This window comes from Dermacentor silvarum, chromosome 4 (assembly GCF_013339745.2).
Source record: "Dermacentor silvarum isolate Dsil-2018 chromosome 4, BIME_Dsil_1.4, whole genome shotgun sequence".
NCBI classification, from domain to species: domain Eukaryota; kingdom Metazoa; phylum Arthropoda; class Arachnida; order Ixodida; family Ixodidae; genus Dermacentor; species Dermacentor silvarum.
The window spans coordinates 206,196,538-206,216,320 of NC_051157.2; the positions used below are offsets into that span (position 1 = coordinate 206,196,538).

General features: G+C 48.0%; 3 non-coding genes across 3 annotated transcripts; all 3 read left to right on the forward strand.

Moving 5' to 3' along the window:
* The first annotated feature begins 5,427 nt into the window (after window positions 1–5,427).
* On the forward strand, window positions 5,428–5,509 carry Trnal-aag (transfer RNA leucine (anticodon AAG)). The gene has a single exon. It is a non-coding gene; the product is annotated as a tRNA-Leu (tRNA).
* Window positions 5,510–5,581: 72 nt separating this feature from the next.
* Window positions 5,582–5,665, forward strand: Trnal-aag (transfer RNA leucine (anticodon AAG)). Its single transcript has one exon. It is a non-coding gene; the product is annotated as a tRNA-Leu (tRNA).
* Window positions 5,666–10,994: 5,329 nt separating this feature from the next.
* On the forward strand, window positions 10,995–11,076 carry Trnal-aag (transfer RNA leucine (anticodon AAG)). Its single transcript has one exon. It is a non-coding gene; the product is annotated as a tRNA-Leu (tRNA).
* The last annotated feature ends 8,707 nt before the right edge of the window (window positions 11,077–19,783 follow it).

The window sequence follows — 19,783 nt, forward strand, 5'->3', positions numbered from 1 at the left end:
GGCTCACAATGTACTTGACGAAGATTTGCGACGTGCGCTTGCAGCGTACGGGCAAGTGACTGAAATCAGCAGAGAGCGTTGGCGGGTACACGGCGTGACCGACAGAGGCTCGACGACCCGTCTGGTGACCCTCACTTTGAAGGTGGGCCTTAAAATTGATGACCTGCCTCATCAAGTGAACGTAAGCGGCGAGCAAGCCCTTGTTGTAGTGCCGGGAAGAGCGCCCATTTGTCTACGCTGCCGAGGAAAGGGACACATTCGTCGTGACTGCCGTGTGCCACGTTGCGGGGGCTGCCGGAGGTTCGGTCATGAGGAGCACGACTGCACGCTCTCCTATGCCAGCGTCACCGGGCCCGTGGGTGGTGATGACTCGTCCGAGCTGCTCATGGACGAGCGTGACGCTGAAGACGCAGCAAGTTCGGGCGACGGAGCACTAGCGACGACAGACCTGGCCAAAGTAAGTGGGCCGAACGCGACAACGGGGCAACAGCCCGCTGACCAGCCGTTGGAGCCACAACCAGAGATTGCAACAGCCTGAGAGAGGCCAGAATCGTCTGAACCTCCCAGCAAGGCGCCGGACGCTACCGCCGGACAGGACAACATGGACCATAGCGAGAGCACAGCCGGTGGCCTGGCCGGCAAGCGCCCTTGGGATGAAGGTAGAGACGAGACAAGTACTCCCGATAGCGGCGGTGGTGGGGAACCACCGACGAAGGCAGCAGGGAATAGGCGTCCATCTTTCAAACCGCGGCTGACAACGGCCCGCGGGCAGAGGCCAAGCCGCCTCTGCAGTCTACACCACCTGGGTAGGCGAGACTGTTCCCGGAAGGACATTAATGCGTAACAGGCAAATGTCAGTGTTGTATGTGAGCCGCGATGAAAAACGCGAGAATGGCTGAGACACCCACATTCACCTATTTAAGTCGTGCGATTTTCGTGTTTTCTGGTGAGCATTTGCGTGAGGTAGAGACCGTATGGTAGCCCTGCTCATAACGACAACATGCCCTATAAATTAGAAACAGCCTTACGCGTAGCAACGCTTAACATTCGAGGGCTGGGGTCTAGGAGGCGGCAGTATCAGTTGCGCCGCTTGTTTCTCGAGAATGACGTTGATATTGCCGCCGTGCAGGAAACGAAAGTTGAGTCCCAAGAGCAGACAGACCGCATGGTTTCGCCTTTCCGCGACCGCTACAATGTATGTGTCAGCCATTCTCATGGTACATCCGGTGGATGCTTACTTCTTTTGAAGAATTCAATTGGTATTGCTGTAGAGTGTTTACATAATGATACTTTAGAGCGATTAATTGTGTGCGACTTTTCTTTTTCTGGCGCGAGTTGGCGGGTTGTTTGTGTTTATGCACCAAATAGAGAGAAAGAGCGCAAAACGTTTTTCGAAAACCTTGAAGTGCACCTTTCGTGTGATAGGACAATTATTTTCTTGGAGATTTCAACTGTGTTTGCACTCCCGAAGATAGGGCAAGCAAAGTGCCGGTGCGCGATTGTAGTGCCTTGTTTTTGAATGCAATAGTTTACGAGCGAGAGTTGGATGACGTAGGATGTGTGTTGTCTCAGAGTACTCAGTACACACATTACCAGCATAACAGTCAGGCGAGGCTTGACAGAGCCTACGTGTCAACAGCATTACTTCCCTTGTGCCGAGACTATAGTGTTATGCATGTTTCTTTCAGCGACCATAGCCTAGTTAAGTTTACCATCAATAAAAAGGAAAGCAGACATTCAATTGGGACCTATGGAAGTTGAACGACAAGCTACTTGATGACGACACGTTTGTAGAGAACGTTAACATTGAATTAGACAAATTACTCAAGTGTAGCTCGGGAAGTTTAATTTATGCATGGGAGTGTTTTAAAGAAAAGGTGAAAATTGATGGGCGATCGAAAGGGCATCTTGTATAAGACATAGCCAAAGGAAAGAAGAAAAGCAGTTGCAGTGTCAGTTAGATTTTTACTCTGTCAAGAATGCGTGCCACCGGGCATGCGCAGTAAAGAAATTAAAGACGTTAAACGAACGTTGGAGACTATAGACGTAGAGAGATATAAGGGAGCTGTGGTGCGCGCACGCGCCGAGAGGCTTTGGTGTGGCGAGAAGCCCACGAAACGTGCACTGGCAGACGAAAAGAGCTATGCAACTAAAAACGAAATGAAGGCGATATAATATCAAAACGTCGTCACAAGCGATAAATCGATGATTGAACATGCGTTTGTGGATCATTATCGCGAATTGTTAGGAAGCATGAAAGAGGGCAGTGGCACATTTAGGGATGAATTCTTAACACTTATGCCGCAACTCGGTGACGATCTAAAAGCAAATTTAGAGGCACCTCTCACTGTCAAAGAAATTGAAACATCGATTGAAAAAATGACACCTGGTAAAACACCTGGTCCAGATGGCCTAAGCGCAGCATTCTATAAGAGACATAAAACCGCTGTGGCAGAAGCCTTATGCGCTGTTTTACATGAGGCTTACGAAAAGAAAGAGTTACCAGCATCCTTCAGAAGGTCGCACATTGTGTTGATTCCGAAAACTGACGATGCCACAAAACAACTGTTTGTTCCATCATATCGACCGATAACCTTAGCAAATCTTGATTACAAACTTTTCATGGGTGTGTTGGCCAGGCGACTTCAAACTGTTATTAAAGAAATAGTAGGACCCCATCAAACCTGCGGCATCAAAGGAAGATCTATAACGACGAATATTCACATTGCAAGGAACATTTTGGAATGCTCTGAGGATTTTGAGAGTAGGGTAGCGATGCTGCAAATAGATCTCGAGAAGGCATTTGACCGCGTGACTCACGAGATACTTCTGTGCATTCTCGACTACGTAAAAGTGGGATCTGTGGTTTTGGAGGGGTACGAATGGCGTACACAGGATGCACTACGAGGATTGTAGTCAATAAGCAACTCAGCGAAAGCATTCCGGTCTTATCAAGTGTCAACAAGGATGTCCCGCGTCAGCATTACTCTTCGCTATCTATTTCGAACCACTTTGTCAAAAAATGCTTCAGAATGAACGAGTTCGTGGTTTCCGCTTGATGGCCGCGGAAGTCAAAGTGCTTGGTTACGCAGATGATATCGCGGTCTTTTGTAATGATCAAAAAAGTGTCACAGTGGCAATAAGTGATGTCAAGGCATTCTGCGAGTGTACCGGTAGTAGAATTAATTGGAATAAATGTCTAGAGGTATCTGGCATGGAAACTGGCGAAGAACGCCCTCATTGTACGAAAACGTCACTTGGACGGTAACACCTGACAAGTACTTAGGCGTACCGCTCCAACACTACCGGGACACAACAGAATATTGGAACGATGAAACGGAGCACCTACGCGTTAAGATGCAAAAATGGGGAGGTCGAGATTTTCCCATGTTTACGCGCGCAACGGTGTGCAACACATTTATTGTTTCGCGAGTGTAGTATGTTCTTCAAGTGTTATCTATGACACGTAATGCTGTTCAAAAGCTACACAGAGTGATGGCAGTATTTGTGTGGGCTTCTACATGGGAAAGAACGAGTCGCACAAATTTGTTCCGCTCTGTGCGCAGTGGGGGACTTGGCCTGGTCCATCTGTTCTTGCGGCAGATCGTGGCTAGGTTTATTTTATTACGCGATCAAGGCGATTGCTTCTTGAGAACAGTGTTACATGTGCGGTTGTCAAATTATTTGCCAGAATTTATTGTTTCAACGGTTCATGTCGAACAAAGACGACCAAGGGGTTATATGCGCGAGATCGTTGGGGCTTTCGAAATCCTAAAAGAACGCTTTTCGGTGGAATATCTCTCTGGAGTTACACGAAAGAAATTATACAGGGATCTTATAGAAGCCATGTTGCCATTGCCTGTTTACCGATCACTGTACCCAAGAGGTCCCGGAGACGATGTTTTAGGCAGAGTCAAAAAGATGCCTGTGCGACCATCAGTCAAAACCTTCTTTTTCAAGCTACACAGTGGCACACTCCCTACCAAACCTTGGCTGCGAGAAAAAGGCATATTTGTTGCCTGGTCTGTAGACTGCATCATCTGCAAAAAGCCGGAGACAGTTTAATACATATTTCTGGATTGTAGTGATGCAGTCTTTCTCTGGGACATTCTTCAGAGGACCTTGAAGAAGACTTGCCCGTAACACCGTACGGCATCCGTTTTCTGCCTGTCAAAAACGTAGGGGGTGTGCCCTACGATATGTTTATGGCACTCGTACTCCACAGCGTGTGGAGGACGCGGATGGCCGTGCGCAACGAGGACCTGAATCCTCGATCGGCACGAGAGAATTTCATCGAAAGTGTAGAATACTTGAGAGAAGTGTACAAAGTTCAAAATGAGAAGCCAGAGTGGTACCCCCATTTGGGGGAACTGTCTTTGATGAAGCGATTGCGTTTTTAACCCCTCACGTGCTGAAAGTTACGTGACAGCGCTTTTATGTGACAATGCACTGTACATGATTGTTTTATATGCCAAGTAGGCAATAAAGAAAAAAAAAAGCGTGGCCGAGTGGTCTAAGGCGCTGGTTTAAGGCACCAGTCTCTTCGGAGGCGTGGGTTCGAATCCCACCGCTGCCAGATTTTGTTGCTTTTTTTACGTGCGCTCTTCGGCCAAAGGCGCACGCGACCGTCACTCAGCTGTAGAACAGTGGTAGCGTGGCCGAGCGGTGTAAGGCGCTGGTTTAAGGCACCAGTCTCCTCGGAGGCGTGGGTTCGAATCGCACCGCAGCCAGATTGTGTTGCTTTTTTTTTTTACGTGCGCTCTTCAGCAAAAGGCGCACGCGACCGTCACTCAGCTGGAGAACAGTGGTAGCGTGGCCGAGCGGTCTAAGGCGCTGGTTTAAGGCACCAGTCTCTTCGGAGGCGTGGGTTCGAATCGCACCGCAGCCAGATTGTGTTGCTTTTTTTTACGTGCGCTCTTCAGCAAAAGGCGCACGCGACCGTAACTCAGCTGGAGAACAGTGGTAGCGTGGCCGAGCGGTCTGAGGCGCTGGTTTAAGGCACCAGTCTCCTCGGAGGCGTTGGTTCGAATCCCACCTTGCCAGATTGTGTTGCTTTTTTTTTACGTGCGCTCTTCGGCAAAAGGCGCACGCGACCGTCACTCAGCTGGAGAACAGTGGTAGCGTGGCCGAGCGGTCTGAGGCGCTGGTTTAAGGCACCAGTCTCCTCGGAGGCGTGGGTTCGAATCGCCACCGCCGCCAGATTGTGTTGCTTTTTTTTTACGTGCGCTCTTCGGCAAAAGGCGCACGCGACCGTCACTCAGCTGGAGAACAGTGGTAGCGTGGCCGAGCGGTCTGAGGCGCTGGTTTAAGGCACCAGTCTCCTCGGAGGCGTTGGTTCGAATCCCACCTTGCCAGATTGTGTTGCTTTTTTTTACGTGCGCTCTTCGGCAAAAGGCGCACGCGACCGTCACTCAGCTGGAGAACAGTGGTAGCGTGGCCGAGCGGTCTAAGGCGCTGGTTTAAGGCACCAGTCTCCTCGGAGGCGTGGGTTCGAATCCCACCGCCGCCAGATTGTGTTGCTTTTTTTTACGTGCGCTCTTCGGCAAAGGCGCACGCGACCGTCACTCAGCTGGAGAACAGTGGTAGCGTGGCCGAGCGGTCTAAGGCGCTGGTTTAAGGCACCAGTCTCCTCGGAGGCGTGGGCTTCGAATCCCACCGCATGCCAGATTGTGTTGCTTTTTTTACGTGCGCTCTTCGGCCAAAGGCGCACGCGACCGTCACTCAGCTGTAGAACAGTGGTAGCGTGGCCGAGCGGTCTAAGGCGCTGGTTTAAGGCACCAGTCTCCCCGGAGGCGTGGGCTTCGAATCCCACCGCAGCCACATTGTGTTGCTTTTTTTACGTGCGCTCTTCGGCCAAAGGCGCACGCGACCGTCACTCAGCTGCGAGAACAGTGGTAGCGTGGCCGAGCGGTCTAAGGCGCTGGTTTAAGGCACCAGTCTCCCCGGAGGCGTGGCTTCGAATCCCACCGCAGCCACATTGTGTTGCTTTTTTTACGTGCGCTCTTCGGCAAAAGGCGCACGCGACCGTCACTCAGCTGCAGAACAGTGGTAGCGTGGCCGAGCAGATTCCACTTCCGGCCGCGAAAGCGTTCGGACGTGTATTCATGTGCTCCGAAGGGGCGGTGATAGCGGCCCAGTTCAGCCGCGGAAACAGGATGACCAGTCAAGATAACCAGGAGTATGAAGTGATGCTGCCCCACCTGCCGAAAGGTCGGATAGTTTTTAATACTGTATTTTTGCATGGTGACCTTCGAGCGCGACCGTACCGAGTGGAAGACTTTCGGGACGCCCTTGCTCATTTGGAATTGCTTACTGAGGTCGACGCCCTTGGGGCTTTCCAAATGAATCACGTGTGGGCAGTCACGTTTAAGAACTCCGTGTCCATGAAGAAGTTGTTGGCAATGAGCAACGTGAGTGTCAAGGGGCGCCGATGCCTTGTTGTTGATGCTAACAAGCAAGAAATCCGTGTGAAGGTGCACTGGGTACTGCCCTGCGTCAATGACGATGAAGTGCGTGACGCGTTCTTGCCATACGGCGATGTGTCCGAAATAGCCAAAGAGCGGTGGCGCGTACATGGCATCGCCGATAAGAGATCGACGACGCGCGTCCTGAGCATGAAGCTGAAGCCCGGAATCACCATTGAAGACGTTCCTCATCAAATTCGTATTGCAGGCGAGCCGGCCCTCTTAGTGGTCGCTGGACGGCCACCACTATGCCTGCGCTGCCAAGGGAAAGGCCATATACGCCGCGACTGCCGTGTTCCTCGGTGCCCACGATGCAGACGCTTTGGGCACGACGAAAACCAATGTGTACCAACGTACGCTAGTATGACAGGGCCAGCAAGGAAGTCCGACGTGATGGAGCTCGTAATGGATGAGACAGAAGCTGAAGAAACAGCAGCAGCGGCTACAGACACCGAAAGTCCGGAGAAAACGCGACAAGAAAGTTCGACGACAAAGCAATATACTATGCAAAATTTGGCAAGCGAGCAAGAAACACAACAAAAACCGGCTGCTGAAACGCTGACAGGTGTTACGCAGCCAGCAGACAACACGAGTGTGAGTGCCCCTGCGTTAGAACAATGCGAAGGACTTGGGACCAACGACACTACCATGGCCGATGCGTCAGCGGCTGCCATGAAGCGGACGCATGCTGAGGCAACCGAAGATACCCGCGTCTCGGAAGGCGTGAACGCGGACGCACCGCCTGCAAAAGCAGCCCCGACGCGTCGATTGTCATTTAAGCCAAAGCCAACAGTACCACCTGACAAGAGAATGGAGATGACGCCGAAATAGGCGCGGCTAGCCGCGCTCTTCGGATGTCGGTGCGACAAGCGACCGCAAGCTCGGAACTTCATGGACGGCAGCTGGATGCGTAGCCACTAAGCCTCGACAAGAACTGTGATAACATGGACAAAACCAGCCACGTGTGTAACCATACCGGTGACATTTCGGGAGCATCAGTAAGCCCCGAGGTGAGCGACATGCGATCCATCTGTACCACGCGTGACGCTATAGAAAAATTTCAGGTGCCACTACGATTAGCCACTCTGAATGTTCGGGGATTATCAGCAAGAAAACGTCAGTATCAGGTCAACCGCCTGCTTCTTGAAAACGATTTGCATATAGCTGCGTTGCAAGAAACTAAAATTGAGACCGAGGAACAGACGGATCGCATGGTTGGGGTTTTTCGCACGCGTTACAACGTCTGCGTATGCCACGCAGTTGGCACTTCTGGAGGTTGTGCCTTACTTTTACGTAACGATTTAGGCATTGAGGAAGTGAATGTTATCGCATCCGAAGAGGGAAGGCTGCTTGTAGTTGATTTCCTTCTTTTTGGTTTATTTTGGCGTGTTAGTTGTATTTATGCTCCCAATAATGAAGATGAGCGTGTTGAGCTCTTTGAAAAGGTTCATAGCTACCAAAAATGTGACAGGCGCCTTATTTTATTGGGTGACTTCAACTTTGTGTGCATGGCGGGAGATAGATCGAGAAATGCTTGTGTTCGGGATAAAAGTGCGAAGTATTTAGAGGCTTTAATTGAGGATTACCAATTAGAGGATCTTGGCTGGTTGTTGTCGCGGGGTTCTACTCCTATCTTCACACATTTCCAGCGCGGTAGTAGTGCGAGGCTGGACAGAATATATGCTAGTTTAGAGTTTGTGACAGAATGTAGCTCTTATGATGTTAAACATGTCTCATTTAGTGACCATAGCCTAGTGATGGTCACACTTGGGGGCAAGCAAAGTAAAACACGATTTAACTGGGATCTGTGGAAATTTAACGTAAAGCTGTTAGAAGACAACATATTTGTTGATGAAGTTAGAAAAGAAATTGCCAAAATGACCGCCGATAATTCATCGAGTAGCAGAAATAAGTGGGAAAACTTTAAGCACACGATCAAGATGATCGCGATAGAAAGGGGAACGGTGCTCAGATACGAAGAAAAGAAGAAGGTTACAGAACTGCAGTGTCAACTTGATTTCTTGATGTGCATGGAAGCTGCGAAGCCTGGGTCGTGCGCAGTCGACATACGTGAAGTAAAAAACCACCTGGAAGCATTGAAAACACAAAAGTACAGAGCCGCGGTGATAAGAGCGCGAGCGGAAAAACTATGGATGGGCGAAACGCCAAATAAACGCGCTTTGAGTGACGAAAGGTGATATGCCGCTCGGAACGAAATACGGCAACTCCGGTATCAAAATGAAATAACGTCCGATGGGAACAAAATTGAACAGGCCTTTGTTGACCAGTACCGAAACATAATCGGGAATGAAAGAAAGCCGAAAAGTAAGCTCAGTGATGAATTTCTACACTTAATGCCAAAGTTAGATGACAGCACTCGGGAACAACTTGAAAGGACAATCAGTATGGAGGAAGTGAGTAGCGCAATTAATGACTTGACAGTGAGTAAAGCACCAGGGCCTGATGGCCTGGGAGCCGCTTTTTATAAAGTCTTTAAAGATCAACTCGCACCTTTTCTGCTTGCTATGATCACAGAGGCGTACGCAGAAAAATCATTGCCGGTCTCTTTTCGCACTGCTCATATGATACTTATTCCTAAAACTGACGACCGAGAGAAATTGCTTTCTGTAGAGGCGTACCGCCCGATAACACTTATTAACACTGACTATAAAATATACACGAAGGTTTTAGCTAAGCGAATACAGAGTGTTATTACAGGATTAGTTGGACCGCATCAGACGTGCGGTGTGAAAGGGCGTTCAATAACTACAAATGTGCATGTCGCCCGCAGCATTTTGGAGTGTTGTGATGCATTTGAAAGCCGAATTGCAATGATGCAGTTAGACCTTGCAAAGGCATTTGACCGCGTGTCACATGATGTTCTATTTTCTGTCATTGAACAAACCAACATAGGTAACGTGATAATAGATGGGCTAAAAATGATTTACAACAATTCCTCGGTAAGCATCATAGTAAATAAGAAACTAAGTGAAGCTGTCCCAGTTCTCTCATCCATAAGACAAGGGTGCCCACTTTCGCCTTTGCTTTTTGCCATTTATCTTGAGCCGGTTTGCCTAAATCTCATCAAAAATGAAAGAATCAATGGTTTTAAGCTTCAGTCATCTCAAGTGAAAGTTCTGGCATACGCGGACGACATTGCGATTTTTTGCAGTGATAGGCAAAGTGTTCAAGAAGTCACAAATACTGCAAGAAAGTTCTGCCAGCAAACAGGGGGTCAAATCAACTGGGAAAAGAGTGTCGGCTTTTGGCATGGGCGCTGGGATATTACGCCATCTCATTTTGCTAACCTGCAATGGACAACAGTCCCTGCAAACTACGTAGGTGTGCCCCTTGAGCATTATGACAGGAGCGCAGAATATTGGGACGAAGTTACGCCAAGGATAAGGGAGAAAGCGATAGGATGGCAGGGCCGAAACCTATCCATGTTTGCCAAGGCTACTGTCTGTAACCTTTTTTAGTGGCCAAAGTATGGTATGTGCTGCAATTTTTGTGCATGTCTCGTGCGAACGTTCAGAAAATGCATAGGGTGTTCGCGGTGTACATTTGGGGCTCCTGTTGGGAGAGGGTAAGTCGGACCAATTTGTTTCGGTCTGTTCGACAGGGAGGTCTTGGACTCACACACTTGTTTGTTCGGCAACTTGTTTCCCGTTTCATGTTCTTGAGGGACCAGGAGAACCCTTTCTTACGTTCAATGATGCAAGTACGACTAAGAAGTGTGCTTCCAGATTTTATTGTATCTAGTGTGAGCGAATTAAATGGAAGAGTCAAGGGATATACAAATGAGGTGGTAGCCTCATTTCAATTCTTAACGGCTCGATTCTCGTTGGAGTATCTAAGTGTTGTAACAAAAAAGATTCTTTACAAAGATTTGATTGATGTCATGTTGCCAGTTCCCATGTATAGATCTATAAACTATGGAGCTCCGGGAAATAATGTTTTAAAAAGAGTTAAGCGGATGCCTGTGAAACCTGGTACAAAGTCATTCTTCTTTAAGTTACACACTAATACTATCCCAGTTAAAACGTGGCTTGCTGAAAAGGGCATATTCGTGCCATGGACAACTAATTGTCTACTGTGCAAAAAGCCAGAAACACTTGAGCATGCGTTCATAGATTGTTGGGACGCGATATTTTTTTGGGATGTGATGCAAAGAACGCTGAAAAAAGAATTACCCATAACCCCTATTGGCATAAGATACTTACCCGTAGACAATGAAAACGGCATACCTTACGATATGATCATGCTACTGGGCCTCCATAGTTTGTGGAGAACACGTATGGCCGTCAGACACGCTGACGTTAACGCGCGATCGGCAAGGGAGAATTTTGTGGAAAATGTGTGCTACATACGCGATGTGTATCGAGTACAAGCTGAACCACCTCACTGGATCAGCGTATTTGATGAACTGTCAAAAATCAAGAAATTTTAATGCCTTATGTCAACAAAGTAGGCTGACAATTTTTAACCACCCATTTGTATTTGGTTGCTGAAATAAAAAGTCTAAAAAAAAGTAGCGTGGCCGAGCGGTCTAAGGCGCTGGTTTAAGGCACCAGTCTCTTCGGAGGCGTGGGTTCGAATCCCACCGCTGCCAGATTGTGTTGATTTCTTTACGTGCGCTCTTCGGCCAAAGGCGCACGCGACCGTCACTGAGCTGTAGAACAGTGGTAGCGTGGCCGAGCGGTCTAAGGCGCTGGGGGATTCCACTTCCGGCCGCGAAAGCCTACGGACGTGGTTATCATGTGCTCCGATGGGGCGGTGTTTGCGGCTATGAACAGCCGCGGTAACAGGAATACTCCAGTTGAACATGAGGATTACGAGGTCATCCTACCGACTTTGCCCACAGGTCGTACAGTTTTGAATACCATATTTTTACATGCTGACGTGCGTGCAAGGCCTTATCGAGTTGAAGAATTCCGGGATACGTTGGACCATCTGGCACTGCTCCCTGAGGTGATAGCCTTAGGGGCGTATCAGATGAGCCATGTGTGGGCCGTCACCTTCAAGAACGCTGAAGGCGTCAAGAAAGCCCTGGCTATAGGTGAATGAAAGTGAAAGGTCGCCGCTGTATAGTGGTAGACCCGACGAATCAAGACCTGCGCCTGAAGTTGCATTGGCTGTTGTTCAACGTTCCCGATGAAGATGTACGCGCTGCACTTGCAATGTTCGGGACTGTAACGGACGTCGCGAGAGAAAAGTGGCGAGTGTATGGCATCCAGGAGAAAACCACGACCACGCGGACGGTGAGCATCAAGCTTCATGCAGGCGTCAAGGTCGATGACCTCCCACACCAGCTTCGTGTCGGTGGGGAATTGGCGCGGCTAATTGCTCCGGGAAGAGCACCAGTGTGTTTGCGGTGTCACACCGCGGGGCATATACGGCGAGACTGCCGTGTCCCTCGCTGCGCACGGTGCCGCCGTTTTGGCCTCGACGAGAGCTCGTGTGTGAAGACATACGCAAGTGTAACAAGCCCAATGGGAAAAACGGACGTCACAGAGCTCGTCATGGACGAAGCTGACGCGGAAGAAGCTGCAGGAACGTCGCGACAAGTGAACCAAAAGGAGATACGACCCATAGACACGCCCTTGTATCCACAAGATAATGGAAAGCAAGGAGACCGGTGCACTGTAGAAGAGACCGACGTAAGGGACGTGCCTGCAAAAATCAGTGTAGGCACTGAAGAGGGCGAACCTTCAACAGAGCCAGCTAGTCAGTTCACGAGTAGCATGGACGTCACGGAGGAAGACAGCAGAGACGCAGTCAGCAAACGAGGACGCGAAGCTGCAACAGACGACTCGGACGGACAAGACGTCGCTGGCGCTGGGGAACCGCCAACGAAAACGGTGGTGACTCGGCGTTCATCATTGAAGCCAAAGCCCAACATTCCACCAGACAGAAAAGCGGTGCTGAAACCGCCAACGTAGCCGCGAGCTCTGGCGCCCAGCGGCTTCTTTGGGACTATGACTACGCACATGAACGATCAAAAAAGGGTAGTGAGTGGAGCCTTCGGCAACGCGACCCAAGCCGAAGCTCGAGGAGCGCAGACGTCGGGAACAGGTTGGCTTGTCGCTAATGAGCCGCGGATGTTTTGTTGTGTCTTTGCTCGCGAGGTATGCACCATGGCGTACATATTTTAATCTATGGCGATAAATTCGAGCACAGCACTACGCATTGCGACTATCAATGTCCGAGGTTTAAATGCTAGAAAGAAGCAGTACCAGCTGAGTCGCCTTTTCTTGGAGAACGACTTAGACGTAGTTGCAGTGCAAGAAACAAAAATAGATAGCGAGGAACAAACTGACCGCATGGTGCTGCCTTTCCGAGCTAGGTACGATGTTTGTGTTGCCCACGCATTCGGCACATCAGGTGGATGTGCTATTTTTATTAGGAACAGTTTAGGAATAGTTGTTGAGAATGTGTTTGTCTGCCAGAGTGGTAGATTTGTTATGGCCGATTTTTCAATGTCAGATTCTGGTTGGCGAATAATCTCCGTATATGCCCCTAATGCCGAAAATGAACGAGACGTGTTTTTTGAACGGCTGAAGCAGTACTTGATGTGCGAGAGAGAAATAATTATGCTTGGAGATTTTAATTGTGTTTGCTCAGTGGCTGATCGTGTCAAAAATGTTCCAGTTAAGGAAAAGAGTGCCTCGCGCTTGATCGCAATGGTACAAGAGCATAATTTAGAAGATATAGGACAGGTGTTCTCTAATGGTACCCGGCCAGTTTTTACACACTATCAGCGTGCAAGCCACGCGAGACTGGATAGGATATACGTTTCATTGCAGTTAGTACCAGCATGCCACAGTTATATCGTTAAACATGTGTCATTCAGTGACCATTGTTTGGTGTTAGTCACATTTGGGACGCGCAAAGAGGCTTCACGCTTTAATTGGAAGATGTGGCTATTTAATGACAAGCTGCTACATAATGAATCGTTCGTTGAGTGCGTAAAGGAAAAGTTCGGACAGCTATTGGCAAGGCATGATGACGTGATAGAGTTGTGGGAGCTTTTTAAAGAAGAAATAAAGATTTGTGCAATAGAAAAAGCTAGTGTGATGAAGTACGAAGAAAGAAAAAAGGAGAAAGAAATACAGCGAGAACTGGACTTTATGTACCGAGTAGAGGCCGATAAACCTGGTACGTTCGCAAAGCAGATCAATGAACTTAAGAGTCATCTGGAGCTTATCGACGAAGATAAGTACAGAGGAGCGGTGATCCGAGCAAGGGCGGACAAGCTATGGCTCGGCGAAACGCCCACGAAGCGAGCCTTTGCAGACGAAAAGGCTCACGCAAGGCAAAACGTAATTCGGAAAATAAGTTATAAGAATGAATTCACCGACGAACAAGCTAAAATACACAGAGCGTTCCTCGAGCACTATAGCGAACTATTTCGAAGAAGTAACGATGTCCCGGAAGAATTCGAACGCGAGTTCCTGGCCAACATCGCAAAACTAGATGACGTAGACCGTGAATATCTGGAAGAACCGATCAGCCAAAAAGAAGTTGAAGATGCCATTGAGGATTTAGCTCGGGAGAAGTCTCCTGGACCTGATGGTTTGGGATCGGCTTTCTATAAGGCCTTCAGAAAAGATGTGAGCCTCATTTTATTTTTGGTATTTAGTGAGGCGTATAGGCGAAAATATGCACCCCGTCATTTGGGCGGTCGCATATAGTACTCATTCCCAAGACGGAAGACTCAGAAAAATTGCTGTCAGTTGGGTCTTACCGCCCAATAGCGCTGACTAACGTTGATTATAAAATCTTTGCTAAGATCTTGGCAAAGAGGTTACAGCGAGTTATAACACGAATTGTAGGACCACATCAGACGTGCGGAATCAAAGGAAGATCAATCTACACAAATATTCACATTGCTAGAACCATTCTGGAATGCTGTGATGCGTGGGGTGAACATGTAGCATTGCTTCAACTTGATCTGCTAAAGGCGTTTGATCGTGTATCACATAACGTTCTTTTTTCAGTTCTTCAGTATGTAAATGTTTGCTCGGTGCTCTTCGATGGAGTAAAGATGTGCTATGCTAATTGTACCGCTAACCCTATAATAAATAAGGAAGTAGGCGAGAGCTTTCACGTACGCTCAAGTGTGCGCCAGGGATGCCCTTTAAGTCCTCTACTATTTGCGTTGTACCTCGAGCCATTCTGCAGAAAGATTCTTTATAACAACAGTATTGTAGGTTTTCGTTTACAGTCAACGGAAGTAAAGCTGCTTACATACTCGGATGATATTGCTTTGTTTTGTAGCGATAAAGAAAGTGTCGCGACCGCGGTAAAGGACGCTTTATCTTTTTGTAAAATGACTGGTAGCGTGATAAACTTTGATAAGTGTTTAGGGGTGTGGCATGGAACATGGCAAAGCACCCCACCCATCTTTTTGAATGTGAAGTGGACCGTTGCGCCGACAAAGTATCTCGGGGTGCCGCTTGAGCACTATAAAGAGGCGGGGCAATTCTGGGAAAATGAAACAATGAAGGTGCAAGAAAAAGCAGTTAAATGGGGTGGTCGTAGTCTTTCGAAGTTTGCCCGCGCGACGGTCTGCAACCTGTTTGCCGTTCTTAAAGTGTGCTATGTATTGCAAGCATTGTGTATTACTAGAGTTCACGTGCAACGTTTGCATCGGGTGCTGGCAGTGTACGTATGGGGATCCAATTGGGAGCGAACGAGTCGAACAAACTTATTTCGATCTGTCAAAACAGGGGGGCTTGGACTGGCGCATCTGTTCTTGAAGCAGATAGTGTGTCGCTTTGCCTTTTTAAGAGACCAAAAAGACCCTTTCCTGGTTAGAGTGATGCAACTGAGACTAGGTACGGCCCTTCCTGAATTCATTGTATCTAGCAGTGTTAACAGTGGCCCTATGAGTGGATATTTGAAAGAAGTGATATGGGCATTCCGGTTTCTGAAGGTGCGCTTCTCAATGGAGTACCTCAGCCACGTTCCCAAAAAACGTCTCTATAAAGATCTAATTGACGTGGTATTGCCAGTGCAGCTGTATAGATCGATGTTCAGTGTGGGTAGTGAAAGAAACGTCCTAAAAAGGGTAAAACGTATGCCTGTCAGGCCATCGGCAAAGTCTTTCTTTTTTCAGCTGCATTCCAATACACTACCTGTAAAACCGTGGCTTCAGGAAAGAGCTATTTTTATCCCCTGGTCTGTGGATTGTTTACTATGCCACAAGGAAGAGACAATTGAACACGTATTAATAGAGTGCTGGGACGCCGTTTTCCACTGGGACGTCATGCAGCGAACTATAAAGAAAGACTTGCCCATAACACCCTATGGCATCCGTTTTCTCCCGACGGAAAACGAAGGAGGAGTGCCATACGACATGTTTATGCTATTAGGGTTGCACAGCCTGTGGCGCACCCGAATGGCTGTTAGACACGCTGACATAAATGTTCGAAGTACTCGTGAATATTTTATTGAAAGTGTCTGTTACATAAAAGAAGTGTTCGATGCGCAAAACGAAAAGCCAGAATGGATTAGTGTGTTAAACGAGCTTGCGAACCTTAGGCGGTTTTAAAATCTCGTGCACACCAAAGACTGGTGGGCACTTTTACCAATTGTGAAGTGTCGAAATTCTGTCTGTATTTTGCAAAAGGCAATAAAGAAAAAAAAAGTTTAAGGCGCTGGTTTAAGGCACCAGTCTCCTCGGAGGCGTGGGTTCGAATCCCACCGCTGCCAGTTTGTGTTGCTTGTTTTACGTGCGCTCTTCGGCAAAAGGCGCACGCGACCGTCACTCAGCTGGAGAACAGTGGTAGCGAGGCCGAGCAGAAATGGCAGAAGTATTGCACCGCGTAATAAATGAGTGTTACGAAGTGAAAAGGATGCCCCCATCATTTAGGATGACACATATGGTACTAATTCCAAAGACAAATGATCCTTTGAAGGTACGCTCTGTAGAGGCTTACAGACCAATAAGCCTCACCAATGTTGATTATAATGTTCACATGAAAGTGCTTGCTAAGCGACTTCAAAAAGTAATTAAAGTACTAATTGGACCTCACCAGACCTGTGGAATCCAAGGAAGAACGATATACACTAATATCCACGTTGCCAGAAGCATACTTGAATCATGTGATGCCGAAGAAGGTCGGGTTGCCATGCTACAGTTAGACCTTGAAAAGACGTTTGATAAGGTTACACACGAAATTTTACTATTAATACTGGAACATACCAATGTAGGTTCTGTCATTCTAGATGGTGTGCGAATGACTTATGAAGGCTGTACCACTAAACTAGTAATAAATAAGCAACTTAGTGAAAGTATAACAGTTACCTGTAGTCATCGCCAAGGATGTCCAGTCTCGTCATTGTTGTTTGCTCTGTATGTAGAACCTTTCTGTTTAAAGATTCTTCAGAGCCCCACTATTCAAGGCTTCCGATACTGTAATATTGAATTCAAAGTGTTGGCATATGCCGACGATATTGCTGTGTTTTGTTCAGACATAAAAAGTGTTGAAATAGTAGTGAAAGAGACTACAGCCTTTTGTGAAGCCACAGGAAGTGCGGTCAACTGGACAAAGAGTCTCGGCATTTGGTTTGGAAACTGGCCAATCACACCAGAGGTGTACTGCAACATGCAATGGTCGAATTCGCCAAACGTATACCTTGGAGTGCCACTGCAACACCATAATTCAACGACTGGTTATAGGCTTGAGGAAGCTGATAGAGTAAGAGACCAGACTCAGAAATGGGGCGGTCACAAATTCTCAGTATTGACAAGAGCAAATGTATGCAATACATTTCTAGTGGCCAAAATATTCTATGTATTGCAGGTATTGAGTATGACAAGAATGACAATACAGAAACTCCACCGAGTGTTTGCAGTTTTTATTTGGGGCTCCAGTTGGGAGCGCACAAGCCGATGCAATCTGTTTCATGCAGTGCGGAACGGTGGACTAGGGCTGTCACATTTGTTCTTGAAACAAGTAGTTTCAAGATTTATCTTTTTGCGTGATCAGAGTGATACATTTTTGAGAACTGTAATACAAGTACGCCTGCGGAACCATCTTGCGGATTATGTTGTGTCAACCAGCGCTGCAACACATGGTGCACTACCATGTTTACTGCGCGAATTAGTGGCTGCTTATCGCATTGTTGGCGCACATTTTTCACTTGAATACCTTTGCATTGTAGGAAAGAAAAAGTTGTATAACCATTTTGTGGATGTTTTTCTTCCGACACCTTTATATAGGGCTAACTATTATTTCGTTGATGAAGGAAACGTGTAGAAAAGAGTTAAGCGAATGCCTGTGCGAAGCTCTGCGAAAATATTTTTCTTTCAATTGCACACAGAAACGCTCCCTGTGAAGCCATGGCTTCAAAGCAAGGGTATTTTTGTTCCCTGGACAATAAACTGTAGAATATGCCAGAAACCGGAAACTATTGAGCATATATTTCTGGATTGCCACGATGCACGATTTTTGTGGGACATTCTTCAGCGCACAATTAAAAAAGATTTACTACTGTCACCATTTGGCATACGGTTCTTGCCTTATGACGAAACAGGGGCCGTTCCTAGTGATATGGTTATGTTGCTTTGTATGCATGCACTTTGCAAAACACGAATGGCAGATAGATATGCTGACATTGATGCACGACCAGCACGACAATATTTCATGGAAAGCGTTATCTATTCAAGAGATGTACTGAACTTTGCGGTCAACGCTCCTCAATGGGTGACGCAATTGGATGAATTCGCGTCACTAAAGCCTTTTTAAAATTGCATCATGCTCAAGACTAGCTGATGTATTTTACCTTTTGAAATATTTCTCACTTGTTTTACTGTATGTTGTTGAAAACGGAAATAAAAAAAAACAAAAAAACAAAAAAAAAGGTAGCGTGGCCGAGTGGATTCTACTTCCGGCCGTGATAGCAAACGGACGCTTGTGGAATGGGCTCCGCCGGAGCGGTATCAGCGGCCCAGGTGGGCCGCGGAAACAGGTTTTTTGCTGATGACACCCAGGACTATCAAGTTGTTCTGCCATCGCTGCCAACAGGTACATCTGTTGAGAATACTGTTTTTCTTCACGGGGACTTGAAAGCCAGGCCTTATCGTGTAGAAGATTTTCGGGACATGTTGGTTCATCTTGGAGTGCTCCCTGAAGTAATAGCTTTGGGGGCGTTCCAGATGAACCACGTTTGGGCCGTCACCTTCAAAAGTGCCGAAGCTACTAATAAGATGGTAGGAATCGGTGAAGTACGGGTCAAGGAGAAACGGTGCCTTGTGGTTGACCCCGGAAATCAAGACGTACGTATAAAGCTCTACTGGGTACTACATAATGTAGCAGACGAAGAAGTACGTTCTGCTCTGGCACCGTACGGGAAAGTGAGTGATATCTACAAGGAGCGCTGGCGAGTGCATGGAATAGCTGACAAGGGCTCGTCAACGCGCACAGTTGGTCTGAAGCTCAAGCCTGGTGTGACGCTAGAAGATTTACCCCATCAGTTGCGGGTTGCAGGAATCATGGCTCTACTCGTCGCACCGGGACGCCCCCCGCTATGTTTGAGGTGCCATGCCACGGGTCATATCAGGCGTGACTGCCGGGTACCGCGGTGTGCTAAGTGTCGGCGATATGGCCATGATGAAAGCAGCTGCGTGCGAACCTACGCAAACGTGGCGGGTGTCAAATCGAACGAAGAAATATCGACGGAACATCTAATGGACGAGGCAGACGCGGCTGAAACTACCCCCGAGACAGACAGCTCGCGAATTCCTGGTGCGGCTAGCACCGCCCACGTGAAGCAAAAGGATGCAACCTTTACTGAGGAAGTGACTGCCAACACTTCGACCGAGGCTGCAGAGACATTGGTGACGGGCGCCCCAACGAGCCAAGGCAATGCACCTGGCGTGAGGGTCGAGGAAGACCCTGTAACTACAGACGTCACTATGAGTAGTGCCAGCAGCCTTGCGTCAAAACGACTCCATGAAGATGGCAAAGACGGGCACGCGACCGACCAGAGTGCAACGGATGAGCCGCCTGTGAAGACCACACCTATTCGAAGGGCTACATTGAAATTCACACCGAAAATACTGCTCGAGCCACGGCCCGAGCGGAAACCGCCGGCCCCGCCGGCGACGTGACGTGACGTCCTTTTTTTTTTCTTTCAACCGGACAATAGAGAGTTTTAGTTTAGTGCGCGCTAGACAGTACGTACGCAACGTGCGGCGCGCTACGTACGTTACGGTTGAGGCTGTCCCCCACAGCATTAGTTTACCGCGCGCAACATCTGAAACGTGGAGTGCGCCGAAGCGTCAACATCCTTACCTCGGAGTGCTACTT